At 46.5% G+C, this 15,774-nt stretch overlaps 1 long non-coding RNA gene across 1 annotated transcript; it reads right to left on the reverse strand.

The window, feature by feature from the left end:
- Positions 1 to 4,462: 4,462 nt before the first annotated feature.
- LOC102375927 lies at positions 4,463 to 7,479 on the reverse strand. The gene is made up of 3 exons (XR_001357709.1): positions 7,323 to 7,479; positions 6,479 to 6,844; positions 4,463 to 5,132 (listed from the first exon to the last, which is right to left on the reverse strand). It is a non-coding gene; the product is annotated as an uncharacterized LOC102375927 (long non-coding RNA).
- Between the last annotated feature and the right edge of the window lie 8,295 nt (positions 7,480 to 15,774).

Here is a 15,774-nt window from a genome sequence, read left to right on the forward strand (position 1 = left end):
TCTTACCTGTGTCCTTCTCGGGAGGGGGGGCTTCTCACCTGTCGGGGGGTCATCTTACCTGTGCCCTTCTCGGGGGGCTTTATCCCCCTGTGACCTTCTTGGGGGCTTCTTACCTATTAGGGGGTTGTCTTACCTGTGCCCTTCTCCGGGGGCTTCTCACCTGTTGGGGGGTCATCTTACCTGTGCTCTTCCTGAGGGGGGGCTTTTCACCTGTCGGGGGTCTTTATCCCCTGTGCCCTTCTGGGGGGGCTTTTCACCTGTTGGGAGTCGCTCACCTCAGGGGGCTTTTCACCTGTCAGGGGTCACTCACCTGTGCCCTTCTCAGGGGGGGGGCTTTTCACCTGTTGGGGGTCTTTATCCCCTGTGCCCTTCTCGGGGGGGGGGGCTTTGCACCTGTAGGGGGTCATCTTACCTGCGCCCTTCTCATGGGATCCTCTCCCCTGCCAGGGGGGCACAGGGGATAAAGACCTTCTCGGGGGGTCACTCACCTGTTGGGGGCCCTTCTCCCCTGTGCCCTTTTCCGGGGGCTTCTCACCTGTCTGGTGGTCACTCACCTGCCAGGGTGTCTTTATCCCCTGTGCCCTTTTCAGGGGGCTTTTCACCTGTTGGGGGGTCTTTATGCCTTGTGCCCCTGCCAAGATGTCTTTTCATCTGTCGGGGGGGGCCTTCTTCCACATGCCCTTCTCACCTGCCAGTGGGTCTTTATCCCCTGTGCCCTTCTTACCTGTTGGGGGATCTTTATCCCCTGTGCCCTTGTCAAGGGGTCTTCCTACCCCTCAGGGGGTCTTTATCCTGTGCCCTTCTCAGGGGGGCTTTTCACCTGTCTGGGGTCCTTATCCCGGTGTCCTTCCACCTGCCAGGGGGTCACTCACCTGGCAGGGGGCCCTTATCCTGTGTGCACTTCTCGTGAAGGATCCCCCCCCCCCGGCAGCGAAGTGTTTCCAAGCCTTTGCCACACCATCTCCCCTCGCTGCTGAAATCTGCCTATTCCTCCACACACCGCCTGACATTAAAAAGTAATTTCCCAGCCCCAATTACATGGTACACTACAAAGCGCGTGTGGCCACTGACCTAATGTCATCGCAGCGCTTTCGGAGGATCCGGCAGGGGCTTCATACCATTCCCGTGACAGCAGGACGATGGTTTCCGACTGGCGTTGACATGATTTTGGCACCGTTTCGTGACACGTTCTTAATGGAATAGCATCCTCGCCCCAGCCTCGCGTGGAGGATATATCCCTTTTGTCTTTCCTCATTTGCATCATGCTCTTGCACTGACAGAGTTTCATTTCCTTTTCACGTGGAAACACAATAAGAACTTTGTGCTGGAGCCGTGTCCTGCCACCGCAAGGTCCAAGTCGAGACAAGGGGGGAGGGAGGCATTGGGGTACACAATAACAGCAGCTAACACACAGCCACAGGCCTGCCGAGGTCTGGGCTCCAGTCCTTTTGGGGGTAGAAACCCCAATACGCAAGCAAAGCACATGCACAGGCATTTACACTCCCCAGGTCTTCAGTAGGTCAAATATTTTCACCTGTGAAATACCCGAAGCTTTTAGTCCAAGAACTAACCCAGGGGGAAAAGATTCAGTCAGTCCCACGTACATCCATGACCTTGAGGTGAAAGACTATGTAAAGCCACAATTAACCCCTGAGCAAACCATTTCTCTAGAGCGGTCTGCTCTTTGTGTCTAGACGTCTCAGCGTTTACACTGCTCTCTTTCCCCAAGAGAAAGGGGAGGGAAGGGTTTTTTTAGGGAAGGGTTAAAAACAGAGAATGCAGGAACCTTGCTTTTCATATACTGGAAACATCATAAAAAAGAAGAGAGAAGAAACCAGGTTTTTTCTTCATTTGAAAATGTGCAAACAGCATTGTGACCAACTCTAGCCATCATATAATGGGCATTTGGTGGCACAAGCGAAACAGGTTAGCGGTGTTAAACAGCATACACCTGCTAGTCATCTCAGGCTGGCCTGGAAGGAGCTAAGAGACGCAAGTTACCTGCTTATTCCCATGCATTATTCCTATAGGTTATTGCAGAGGTGTGTTGGCAGACTAGTCTGAAGAGTCACACCATCATCTTGCAAGAGCTCCTGCAAGACCAGACGAAGGAGATGAAAAGAGGCTGGCGTATTATGCTGCTTCTTTCACATGTTTTTAATTCTAGCCCGAAACCACAGCCCAGATAAATGAAGCACAGGTGAGAGCCGAGATGTTGTCCTGACTCAAATGAGAGCCCAAATACTCTGCTGAAAAACATTAAACTACTGGTGAGCAACTAGCAGCCCATGGGTTTCTTTTATCATTGCTTGTGATTTATAGCAGCTTTCATGGTACCTTTCCCTTGATAGATTAGGTTTTTTATTAGACAGACTTTCAAGTGGAGATGTGTTAAATCAGCTCAGGAAGGTTCATGTAATTTCAAAAAGCCCACTGAAATATTTGCCGTACAACTGAAAAGCAGGTAGAATACGCACGACCCCAGCCACTTTTTTCTCCCAATCACAATTTTACCCATTAAATTAATCTGAGGCTTTTGAAAGAGGGAGTTCAGTGCTTCGCAGCCAGTTGTTATCAATTGGATTTACAAACTTATTCCCCGAATCTCCTGAACGCCTCATTCTTAGTGTATGCCTGTGATTTATTCACATGGCCCTTGGTTTCTGTTTTCAGAGACCGTCCAGGGCACATGCAGGAAATGCTCATGTTTTCAAGCCCTGGGCACTTGCAAATTGGGCCGTCTTGGAAACACTCGCTGCTTTTTAAATTGTTGTGCCTGTCCTGTGAATGACAGATGTAAGTTCCTTTATTATCATTATCTTTCCTATCATTATTTATCTTGCATCTGCTTCCCCAGTGCCCCATTGGTATTTTGGTTCTTAATCATTTGATGCTACTTCAGTACTTGGCCATCTCTGTTGCAGGTCCCCTTTCAAAAGAAAACCCTTGGGTGACTATATAACACCAGCCTGACTTTCAAGCTGAAGCTTATTGCCTGCTCTATCCTTTAAGTCTTCCAGATGGCTGTTACCACTTGTGCAACAATATGGTAGAATATGCCTTTTTTGGCTCTCACATCTGCTCCCTTAACACAGAAAACCCACAGGAGCTTAGCAGTAGAAATATCTTGCCTTTTACTTCTTGAAGCACCCGATCTCATTTTTGCCCCCAAATGACATTGTGAACTCAGGCACTGTCAGGGACCCAACTCTCTTGATGCCACACAAACCCCCCCAACCCATCCTTCAAATACATGTTCAAATGAGTGGATGTAGCAGGTGTGCAATTGCAAATGCTGAAGAGATGGCAAAGATGTAGGAATTAAAATTAGGTTTGTTCCAAATTATATTTGACTGTGTTTTCACACCTGGATGACTGTGTGGGCTGAGGAGGTGCAACTGTAAGTCTTTGCAATGACTAGCAAAAGGACTAGGAAGGATGTTTCATAAAGACAAAACCTTTGGCACTAGGTTGTCATCCTGTGGAGCACACTTATCAGGGGCAAAAAACAGTTAGTAGCCTACTCCATCTCTCTCAGCCAATGGGCTTCCCATTCATTTACAAAATGGAGCAGTAAAAAAAATCTGACAGTCCTCAATTAGTGCAGGTACACAATTAGGCCATCATCATCTGACCCTTTATTTAGCCTGGACAAAGGGTTTTTCTTTTGTTTTATTTTTCCCCAACTGTTGGGGATTTCATTTTAGCTGGGACCCGTATGGGAATTTTTGTACAAGTTATTCCAAGTGCCATTGGACCCAAAATGAACAGTAAAGTAAATGAAAAGTAATGTGTGTGTGCTGCATCTAGCAGATGAGCTCTTGCCTGTGTTTCACTGATCAAACTGGATTATAACCAATCCCTTCCAGCCTTGATCTATAGGTCTATGAAGGAGGAAAGAGTTGCTTAAATATTTTCTTCAAGCTTTTCAGTAATAACACAGTAGCTCTAGCATAGCTCCAGACAGATTGCTTCAGTGCATATTATTGCAAAGGCCAAGTCTAGGCTCTGCCGTAAAATCCTGGAAGTCCTTCTGGCAGTTCCCAGATGCAATGTATCACAGACAGTAGATCTGTATACATACACCATGTATATAGTATGGACACATGCATAGACTGTTTCTCTATATATTGAACTTTTACAGATAGATTATATAGATACAATGCCCCTATCTTTTTAACAGACCTGAGGCTTTTCTCTCCTCTCTGCCCGAGTGCGTGTCCCACGTACATCAGGATGGCGTGTGACAGGACCATTACATTCATAATCACCCTCCAAAGCTGGCATTGCACCAGTGGGGATGAAAGCACTGGTAGCTAGCATGGCTTGAAGCAAGTGTAAGCCAGCTGGTGATTGCAGCACCACTGCTTTGTTGCAAGCAGTTGCATGTGGATACGAGGCCTCACACATACATGGCGGGCACCACATGGTGCTTTGCATGCCAGATTTCTCCGGTGTCGCCTGGGCCTAAAATCTCACGTTCTACTTGTCACTTCCCAAGATACAGGCAGATGAGGGTCACTTTGTCCTTCAAGTTTGATTGAGACCTTATCCACAATATAACTATCTCTAGAGAGAGACGCAAGGTTTTTAATTTGTTTTGGGGCTGGTTTTTATTTTATTTTATTTTATTTAAAGCTATGCATCTCATAGCACTCTCAAGGATTAGACTGAAATCCCTCTCAGAGGATGCATTTTGCATCAGCACTAGGAGCATCCTAGTCTTCCCTCAGCCATAGCAGATAAATGTGGACTGTGTTGGCCTTTTAGCTCCCTTGCTCATCTTGCTGCTGATTGTGAAGCTCCCTTACTGCCTTCCTTCAGATCTCTCCTGAAGACCTGTCCTTTGCTAAGATGCCGACAGAAAAAACTTAGCTAGACTGTACACATGCAACGACTACTGCCAACATCTCATTGTTTCCTTGAATGTCCTTCACATTTGCATCCTCTATTGTCTTGTACCCATTACGTTGGTTTTTTTAAATGCACTCTGTATTTCCCCATAGCTGATAAAAGTCCAATCCTTCATCTAGATCAAAATCATACCATTTTAGGTCCTTCTTTTTCATCTCGTATAAACGTATTCTGCAATTAGCACGTTTCAGCAACGCAGCTCCCGAGATATCCCTCGACTATTCAAAAAAAGCAGAGAATTAACACCACTATTTATTTTTAGCAAAACTAGGCTAAGCTTCTAATTAAGCTATCACAATACCACTATATAGCTATCACTTCGTAAATAATGCAATATATAGCTGCCAGTCAAATCCCTTCATTAAATACGCTGGATTGTGGCTGACCCACAGCTATATTTAAGTTGCATTCGGTTTCATGCATCAGAACACAAAATCGCAAGCGCTGGGTTTTTGGGCAAGGACCACGTGAGGGTGAAATCTCCATCCTCCCAGAATACGTGCCCATGTCCTGTCAAGGTTGGTCGCCTCAAACGTGACCTATTTTTGGTTTCATCTCTTAGCAAAAAAAAAAAACACCCTTAAAGTCTTGAAATGCTCTGTTGTCCTTAAAGGAGAAGGTTAACATCAGCAGACTAGTGCTTTGAAGGAGCTCCCAAAATGCAGCTCCACTTGCTGTGCACTTGTTGGTAGCCCCTTGCAGAGGTGCGCGGAGGTACAGGCCATGCTACTTCCCCAGCATGTCCGGGATCAAATCATATCCAAGTCCCAATTTTGGCTTGCAAATCCCTTCTGAATGTGGCCATCTGTCTGGGTCTCAGCTCCCAGGCTGAGAGATGGAAGTAACAGGACTTCCCTGCTGCACCCATAATACTACATCGTGTCCATGCTGGACCCTTGATACTACAGCAATGAGGTCTCAATAATTTGCTGGAGATTTGTAGCTAGAAACCATCTGGCTACTGCCACCAGTTCTCTTATCCCCAATATCCAGAAGCCTTTGCATACAAAAATTAGCCCCTGTTCTTTAAGCACCAGGGGCTGGAGCACAGGAACCAGATTACAAGAAGAAGTGACAGGCACGATAGAGATCCCACCACAGGTGCTTTAACTCCAGGCAGTGAGTTTACTAGGAGATGATGCTTGTGTTTCCCATGCCCTGGCTGTCTGGTTTTCAGCTCTTGGTAAGACGTGCTGTTTGGATTAACTTTAGCTCTAGCGAACAACATGAATAATTTGTTCGAGTTCACATTATCAAGCAGTACCTCAGGACTGAAGACTTATTACCTGTCATGGCAAGAATTATGCAAGTGACAGATGACTGCAAAACAACTCAAGCCTCCCCATATTAATTAATGTGGCATCTTGTTCTCTTTGAACTTCTCAGCTGAATTTCCCATGGACCCTCGGTACAGTCAAAGCTACACCCACCAGCCAGCTGTAGAAGGCTGATACTCTCTCTCTATATATAGAGCTGGCCAGAACATGGAACTCCGTTCCTATAAAAACAACAAAAAAATAACCCCAAATAAAATAAAATAAAAATCAGTCATTCATTTATTTACCTCCTGGTCTTTCTTTTGCTTTTAACTGAGGTTTTGCAACAAAACTTGAGTGGTGGAAAGATGCTTGTATAGGTAAGACACAGGACTCAAAGTCTGGGCTCAACTTGCTCCGGTACAGACTCCCGGTCTCACCTTTGGCAAGCTGCTTAGCCTCATGATGCATTTCCCCATATTCAGTAGCGATCGTCCTACTTTCTTTCCTCCACGTTGCTGTCCCTTTTTTATGGAGCAGAGATTCTCCCCCATGTGTTTGCAGTGAGCGAGGCCTCATCTCTGCCAGGGCCCCAAAGAGCTCCTGCACTTCAAATAAATACATTTCTCTGGAAGTCACACTCAGGCTTTTGACATCTGTAGTGGAAAGTAATACTGTATAGAAAAAAAAAAAAAGATACAGGTCCACCTGCACCCCTCCTGTAAACCAGCATGTAGCAAGACACAAGAAGCTGCAAATCATGGCGGCCGATTATATGGCAGCAAGAAAGAACTGTCACTTGCTCTTTTCTTTTAAGCGATGTTGGTGAAGTTTTGTGAAGGGACCAGAAGATAAAGGGAACAACCCAATTTCTCAGTTTTACTTGCTCAGTTATAACCAGATCCTTTTTTTTTTTTTTGAACAGATGATTCATTATCTAGCATTACACCGCAGGGGACCGTCATACAAAACACCCCGTCGGGAATGCCAGCATATTTAGCTAAATGATTAAATTCAGCTTCCAAAACCTGGTAGCTGTTGGTGTGAGTTCATAAATGGGCCCACTATGGGTTTAGGCCATTTAGAAATGTCTTTTTTTGAGTGATCTCAACCACCTGCATGGCCTGGATTAGAGGGAAAAAGAAAACTCACCCAGGACCCCACTTTGCTTTTGGGTGGGATAGGAAATCCATGGCAGGTACAAAGGATAAAGAACAGGAAGGGAACAGGTGGATGGCAAGCACAGAGGAGAAGAAGGAGCAGGCAGTTGGATGAAGATGGAGGGAGCAGAAGATGCAGCTTGAAGACAAATGAAACCAGCCTGAAAAACAATTAGCAGGTGCTAAAAGGCTACAAAGTGGAGGGTGGGGTTTTATAAAGCAAGCTCCTCCCCAGACAAGATGCAGCCAATGGGCAGAGGCAGCAGCTCTATATATAGGTCTGGATGGGCTACAGCACCTGGTTTGATGCTGGGGTGGGAAAAGGTGGGCGTCAGTGTATGCACTCTAGCATGTCTACTTGGGGAAGGGGCAGGGGCTGCAGGCATGGACAGGGCAGGTGGTGAAGGGGTTAAGGCTTAATGCCCCAAATCCAAATCTACCTGGACCTCGCAGACTTGCTGCTGCCATTGCATCTCTCTCCTACAAGCTGGGTTTCTCCTTGTTTCTCACGCTGAAAGGGGTTTACTTCAGATATAAAGGAGCCTGAAACGGAGGGCCTACAGGGGGTCACTGCTGGATAGAAAGTTGCTCCCCAGCTCTTCTAGCGCATGCACCTTTCCTTCCCAGTCATGCACCTTTTACCCCCCTGTTTGGGTCCTGGTTTGCTGAGGTCCCTGCCTCCTGGGATGGAAACAAGGTGGGGATTGGAGCTGCAGCAGCACCTGAAACCCCCCCCCCCCCCCCCTCCCCCCCCGGCCCACCAGCCGCATCGCTCCCTGCACAGGCCCATAAGCAGGTAGTGGAGACAGCTGTTTCCACAGCATCTCGGCTAGGAGGTGGGAGGGAAGAAGTGCTGGAGGGCCTAGAAGAGGTAGTCTGGGGGAGAAGGTGAGAGCAAGGTCTGATTTAGATGCCAGAGGAGATGACAGGGATGTCAGCCAAAGGCAGCACAGCTCTGCTACTTGAAATCCATGCAGGAGAGAGGAGCGTACTGAGCAGTCTGCAGTTTATTAAAGCCATATATTTTGTGACTTGTACACATCCCTGATGCTAGCCTGGCAGTTGGGGCATCACCGCACCGTGCAGCACAGCTAGGACTCTCCAGGGCAGTCCCAGAGGGGCCTGCTGAGCTCAGCTTTTCACAAAGGGAGCCCTACATTTAACAAGCATCAGTGACATCTGCTCCCAGGACAGTACATGCTGCACTGGCATGCATTTAGGGACTGATATGCAAAGAAGAATTGCAGCTCTAAGCAGGGGCCGTATGAATTAGGAATGACAGAGAGGGAGAAAGAATGGGGCGTGTTACTTCTCTGATCACGAGATAGCTACGTGCTACCAAGTGGCCTCAAAAGAGGCAAATGCAAGCCCAAGCTGTATCTAGGGAGGTCTTCCTGGGAGCAACAGGAGATTCCTCATGCCCTTGTATGAGGCACTGATCCTTCCACATCTGGAGTATTATGTTGCATTCAGGTCATCAGTGTTCAAGGAGTGTAATGCATATAAATAGCAATGGGTCTATGCTTCTTGGAGAACCTCCATTCTCTGCTGTTTCAAAACCACCTAACTTGCAGCCTGAGTTTGCTCATGGCCGTGGCCATAAACTCCAAGAAGCTTCATGGCCATGGCCATAAACTCCAGGAAGCGTGGAGGCGGCATGTAATCAGGTTAATTAAAAAAACCCAACAGAACTTGGACTTTTGCTTGGGCTTCAGTGATGTGAAAGCAGTTTTGCCATACCTTAACTGCATGGTATTTTCCTTGAGAGAAACTCGCTCAACACAGCAGGGGAAGGGAGGGGGAGCGCGCTCCAAATTCTGGCTATCCCAAAATACTCTGTGGTAGTTTGTGCTATTATAACATCATAACAGCCTTGTTTAGATCCATCTATCGTATCATCTAAATGAGTGGCACAAGACACGTGAAGCCTAAAAACTAAGGATGATTTTTTTTTTTAAAGCATAGAATTAAAAAAAACCAAGAAACCAAACAAAAACCTTACCTGTAACATAGGCCAGGCTGTACATAAATGTGCGTGTTTGCCCATACATAATTAATAGCTATAATGCTCAACTATATCTCAATAGCACAACCAAAAATGTACAAGAAAGGAAATATCCAGATGAGTTCCCATCTTCCACCTCCTGTCGCACTTTAATTCTCAGGCCCTGTAATCTTCCCTTCATACAGCCTGACACACAAACACATCTCGTAGCCGTAGATACTAAGCCATCATGGCCACTGACATGAAAAGGTTAGCAGTAAGCGCCTTCTTACCAGAAATTACTGATTTAAAAGCATGGCAATACATGCTGCTTAGCCAAGAACAGAGCATATTCGTGTACAATATCTCTATTAAATGTTTTATTGATTTAAATAATCGGATTCATTTGGGAAGATATTGTTGAGGAAAAAGCACTTTGAAAAAGATGATTTCAAAATGTTAATTTCCTTTTATCTGAAAGCACATACGACACCTTGCTTTGTTGTAATAAACTCTGCTGCTCAGAATTGTTATGCATTTTAATAAAGCTAAGTCGTTAAGTGAAAAAAATAAAACCTCCTTTGCAATGTTTCTGAAGGATGTAACCTTACTTTGGTACATCCATTACCAGTAATGACAATTACACGCATGCAGCAAGAGGACAATCAAGACATGAACCAGCTTTTTCCGAACATACGATTCATCATCCTAAAATGAAAATCCCTGTCATCTCAGTGTAGATTAGGAACACATTAGGAAATTTCCCTCCTCATTTTGATATCTTGTTGATGTAATTCTGTTAGCTCACCTCCACCAGCGTTGTAGGAACCCGCCGTTTTTATTCACTGACCATAAATGAAAAACACTGTGCTATGACAAAGGAAAAAGAAGAAGAAACGCAAAAACGTAAGAAATTCTTACCTAAACGTGACATATTTTAGCAGTAGAGAAAGTCATTAGAGACCATAAGAGCCATATTTAAGATGTTATTCTGCATGCCTTTAGTTTTTTAGCTTTGCCAAAACATGGATTGGCCTATTTCCATAAGAAATCAAAATAGAATATTTTAAGGTATTATGGTTGCAAAGAAGAAATGCCTTGGTCATTACGAGCTGCTTTCTGTTCTCTGCCCATGCTACAAATATTGACTCCTTTCTTGCTTTAACACTCATTCAAAATCAAGATGAACTGCTAATCCCAATTCACTGTGTACATTCAAGTCCTTTTCAACCACTTTGGCAGTGTAAACAGGGCTCTATATTGGGAGTAATTTGCTGGGACAGGGCAAAGGGAGTGCACGTGAAAATCAGGTCCTTATATCAGTGTGTGGCAGGAAGAGAAAACACGTGCATCTTATGATGACGGGAGTAATTTTTGCATTTAATTGCCTGATTATGTGCATATTTACATGTTAATCTGGGCTTGCAAAAAACGATCCAGTACTCACAGTGAAAATCAGGGAAGCCTAAACATTTATAAATATTCATTTGTTTTTCTAGAAATGGTATAATTTGTAACGGTGGGTATTTTTAGTTGAACTTGCTCTAAATTAACATCAAACAGGCTCATCGTGCCTGGCAATGCATAATTTTCGTTCTCGTTTCCCTTTGTGGCTCAGCAAAAACCCACGGGGTCAAAGAGGCTCATTGTTCACCTCTGTCTTGCGGGGTGTGTATGTGCTGGGAGTGAGCACGTGTGTCACAAGGAGGAAATAAAAAGGCATTGCTTCTTCACACTGGATGAGAGGTCAGGAAACTCATCTTTCTGGGGGGCACTTTGCAGTCATGGCCGGGGAGAAACGGAGATACAACTTTGCAAGCCCTTGTTTTTGTGCTGAACTTTAAGATTGCTTGCCATGTTTCCCAGAAGTCACCACTGCCTGTAACCCCCGCCAAGGGTAGAATAAGATACCCCAAATTTGGATCCACCAAAATTTCAGACATATGCTGCTTTCACTGATGCATGAAGGTCCACAATAAAAGGCCTTTCACTGCCCTCATCCACTCTCTAACCCTGAGCGCACCTAAACTGATGAGACAGCTCCCACCGAGGGCACCGCTGGCTCCCACTGACGCCCTATGCGCCATCAGCCCCCCTGCTTTATTGCATTAAAGCTGCAAAATACACTGGGTGAAGCTCTGCATGGGTGCATGCACGGTACATAGCATAAATAGGCCCTGATATCGGCTGCTAAGCTCCACAAATAATAAATGGCAGACAAAGCAGCGTGAGCAGTGTCTGAAACTTTCCGGAAACAGCAAGCATTCGTTGGGACTTGAGCACGAAAGATTTAGCTGCCACCGGTTTTACTTGATCTGCAAGTGACTTCCCTCCCCTCCAAAGTTCATTCACCATGCCGGTCTCGTGCCGTTTGCTTTCACTACCGGGCATTTCTGCAAACCTCCGAATTTGGAGATTTTCATCGTGTCCCTTTCCCAGACCACAAAGATCAAGGCCTACAGATGGGTGAGGAATGGTTTTGATTGCCCAGTCTGGATTTAATTCAACATAGGCCAATGTACTTCCCAGCCCTCATCAGAAGACAGAGATTGCTACTCATTCCATTTCAGGCGTGGAAATGAGAAACAGTCATTGAACTTCTGGAAATGAGAAACAGTCATCGAACCTTCTTCTTTGTCAAAGAGGAAGGTTCGTGGCTTCTGTCCTGTGCAATAATGACTCTGTGGCATCTGAGGTGGAGGAAATAGGGAATAAAAATGGAATTAGTCTTCTCTTTTTCTGGCTTGAAGTCCCTGAAGGAGCAGAAGCTGTGAGCTGAAGAACCCCCTGGTCTAAGCTGGGTGCAGTTGCACCCCACCAGAGCACCTTTGCTTTCCTGCTCACAATAAGAACATATGCTGGCCCTTCATCCATCCCTCTCTCTGCCTGGTTAAGAGATTTGATTTGGAGGTGGTAGGATTTGGAGGGTCCCTCGTGTTACATCCCAACCCTGTGCCTTGGATCTGCAAGGCACCAGAGGAGCTAATGTTTTGACCTGGGGAATTAGGAAGCTGGAGGCAGATTCCTGATTGCAGCTAAGCTGAGAAGCCGAGCTGGGAAAGCAGAGGTGTGTGTGGGTCAGGGCTGGAGGTCCCTGCCCTTCGCTGTATCGTGTCCTATGTCAGCAAAAAGGTGCTGGCAAGTTGGGTGACAATCCAGCCCCAGGCCCTGATGTCTTTGAACTTCACCCGTGAAAGTCCCAGGGAGAGGGAGGGTGGGATGCTCTCCCAGTACAGGACCTAAGCCTCGCTGCAGGAAGGGTGGGTGGGTTGAAGTTTGCCTGCCGCCCCGTGCCAGGAGGACTCAGCTACTATCAGCATCTGGGGGACCTTGTGCAAAGTTTAAAGTCCTGGTTTTTCCCTGCCTGCAGAAGCAGGTTCCCAGCAGCCGGCTCGTCTCTCGGGGGCGTCCCAGCCATGGGTGGATCTTGAATCTTGAAGGCAGGGGTGCAGACTGGAAGGTGCATCATTGCATATAAAACACAGATTTTTCCCCGGTTAAAAATAAACTAGAAGCTTCATTAACACACTAGTGGCCTAGGGCTGTATTATTCAGTTTAATCGGGAAGCGAAAACAAACATAACTTGATTGGAATAAGTTGAAAACAATCTGCAGAGCTGTGAAACAGGAACTGCATTACCGAGGGCAACGAACAGACAGCAGAACGGCACAGCAAAGGCTAGCGGGACGGGTGCAGCATCAAGACCATTAAAAAGAGGGTCGTACTCGTTAACACCTGTGGGATGAAGAGGTTAGAAGGGATCAGGTAGATTTGAGCTGAAGTCAAGTGACTCCCGCAGCCTTGCCTGACTTGAAATGCAGGTGCCACGGCCAGGCAGCTGATTTTAAACTTTGGGTGCAGCAGGGATCAAAGGGGGATGCAAATGCAACAGTGCACCCCCTCCCCACGAATCCATCCCTGGCCCTGGCAGACCTGTAGGGCTTAGTGAGCCACAGACCTTGCAAGCACTTGCTTAAATAGCTCGGCAGCTTCAAACGTGTCTTAGCCATCCTTTACCTCGAGGGCACGTCAGCTCATTAGCCTGGCCCCCCTCTTCTAACAGAGTTCGTGGCTGCATTCCCCTACCTTTAATCCAAGCAGGCCTTGTGCAGCATTTCAAGCAAGAGGTTTCTTGGATGCAGCCTGAATGTCAAGCTTCTCTGGCACGGTGAAACCATTCTCCATAGGAGTTGTCTTCTAGGCTTACAGCTGCAACAGCGCAACCCGCATGCATTTCCTAGGGTAGGATGGTACCAGGGTTTGGGAAGCGGTGGTCCCTTTCCATGAAGAAGCGACCCAGCGACGTGGTGCAAATGTCAGCCTATGGCAGTCGTTGCTTCCCCGAGAGTCATTCCACGTGCTGTGCTTCGGATGCCTGAACAGCACCGAGGAGCAATGATCCAACACAACGGCAGTGCCCCTATATAACACAGAGGAGCTATCAAAACCAGCGGTGATGGGGCAGGTGTGGTCAGGGTTGGGGCTTCATGCCACACATTACAGCTGTGGAGAGGGGGCTGCCTCCCTCCTCACACAGAGCTCGCATGGAGTGCAATCAAAAATTATTTCTTCTTCTTCCCTGCTGAGTGCTCATCAAAGAAAAGCAGAGAGGCTGCAAGTGAAAATGCCCGCTCCAGAGCTCAGAAGAGTCTGGTGGCAAGAAGAAATGCTGGATCAGCGCCTGTTTTTGTGCAGGCGACAGAGACAGGCTTTTAAAACCTTTATTATAACAGCATTAAGCACGAAAGGTGGAAGTGCCGAAGGGACCTCCCCGAGACCCTCCAGGCAGTGAAAAGCAACCATTATCCCCAAAGATTGAAACCCCTGCTCCCTCACAGCACCCTTCGTGTGGTCACACGTTTAGGACTAGTCACTGGCTGTCTTCCATGGTGCAGAGGTCCCCCTCGATGGCCCAGCACCATGCAAACTGGGCCATGTTTTGTTGCCAGGTGAAGTGGCCCGACTCAAAGGAGATGCTCACCTGAACCAGGAGCTGAAAGAGGTGCAGGGTGTTGTCAGAGCCAACGCCGCGCGACCCGGGTCCTGCAACTCTTCAGGGTTGCCATCTGGCCTGATCCAGCAGGACCTGTTCAGCGTGGGACAGGGAAAATGTGCACAGGTTCAGAGAAATCTGAAGTCAAGCACGCCAGAGAAAGCGTGCGGAGAGCAGCCTCAGGTGGGGATGCTCAGGGAAGGCATTAGGAATAGCCCACCTGTTCCTTGCAGAAGGGACCGGCTGCTGATATCTCCAGGTCTAAACAGCAGGTGAAGGTGCCAGTGTCCTTGGGCAAGTAACTTAATCCCTCTAAGCCTCAATTGTGCATCTGTAAAATGGGGATAAAGACCACTGTGAGGTGCTCAGGCAGTACTCTAATGGGTGCCAGTTAAGCAGATGGGGTTGTTGGGGCCGGTCGTGCTTGGAGCAGGGGGTTGGACTCGATGTGACCTCCTAAGGACCCTTCCACCCTCGTTTTCTATGATTCGATCGATCGTGCTGGTCTGAAGAAGGGTGACTGGCACAACGTTCTTTGAATTCATAGACGATCTCTTTGACTTTATTGGTGAACTTCAACATGAAGCATAAAGTTTTGAGGAGCCAGCGTGAGGCACTCTGCCTATTAAAACTCCTCCTTACATGGAGAAGGATGAAAGTTTGCGTGTATTGAAGGGACAGCAAGTGTTACTATATTAAACAGCATGAACAGGTTGATAATCCTGTAATCTTTGTGTTTATGATGAGAAATGTAAAAACCTCCCCTGGAGGCTGAAGGCCTTTAAGATGCTTTAAATTAAATATACATGAAGATAAATAAATATATAGCTCAAATTGCCCCCAAAGTATTCAGTTTGGGGTTAACTTTTGTAAACGTGTACCAGGCAGCTGCCAATTTCTTGATTTTCAATAAAAAAATAGGTCCCATTTTGAACTTGTTTTTATTTTAAACACAGTAAAAAATAGCAACAAAAAATCTTTTTAAGCTTTTTTCTTTTTACCAGCTTCGTTAGTCATATGTGCAAATGTCAAGCAATGCACGCAGCTTTTATCTAGTATCAGTCCCCTTCAGTAACTGAGCTGTTTACCCCCTTCCTACCACAGGCCTGAAAAGCTAAAGAGCCAAACACAGCTTTGTCTTATACATCAAAGATCACAGAATAGCAGCCTTAGGTGATGTTAGCTGCCATAGCAATATTGACTTCAGTGTATGCAGAAGAGTCTGCCTTATTCTCTGTTATCCCCCAGCTCCACGGCCTTCAGCGTGCCATGCAGACCCTTCCATATATTGACTTTGTTGGTCTCTAATGCTTTGTACATTAAAATAAAAACTTTTAGGAGCAAATAACAACCAGCCACAGAGGAATTCATTGTGGTATCAGATTAAAAAAGTAACTTTTTGCAGACATCATGTTAGTCCTGGGGGGAAAAAAAAATATTGTCCAGTGTTTCCTCTTAAGGAATGC

Source organism: Alligator sinensis, unplaced genomic scaffold (assembly GCF_000455745.1).
Source record: "Alligator sinensis unplaced genomic scaffold, ASM45574v1 scaffold469_1, whole genome shotgun sequence".
Taxonomy (NCBI): domain Eukaryota; kingdom Metazoa; phylum Chordata; order Crocodylia; family Alligatoridae; genus Alligator; species Alligator sinensis.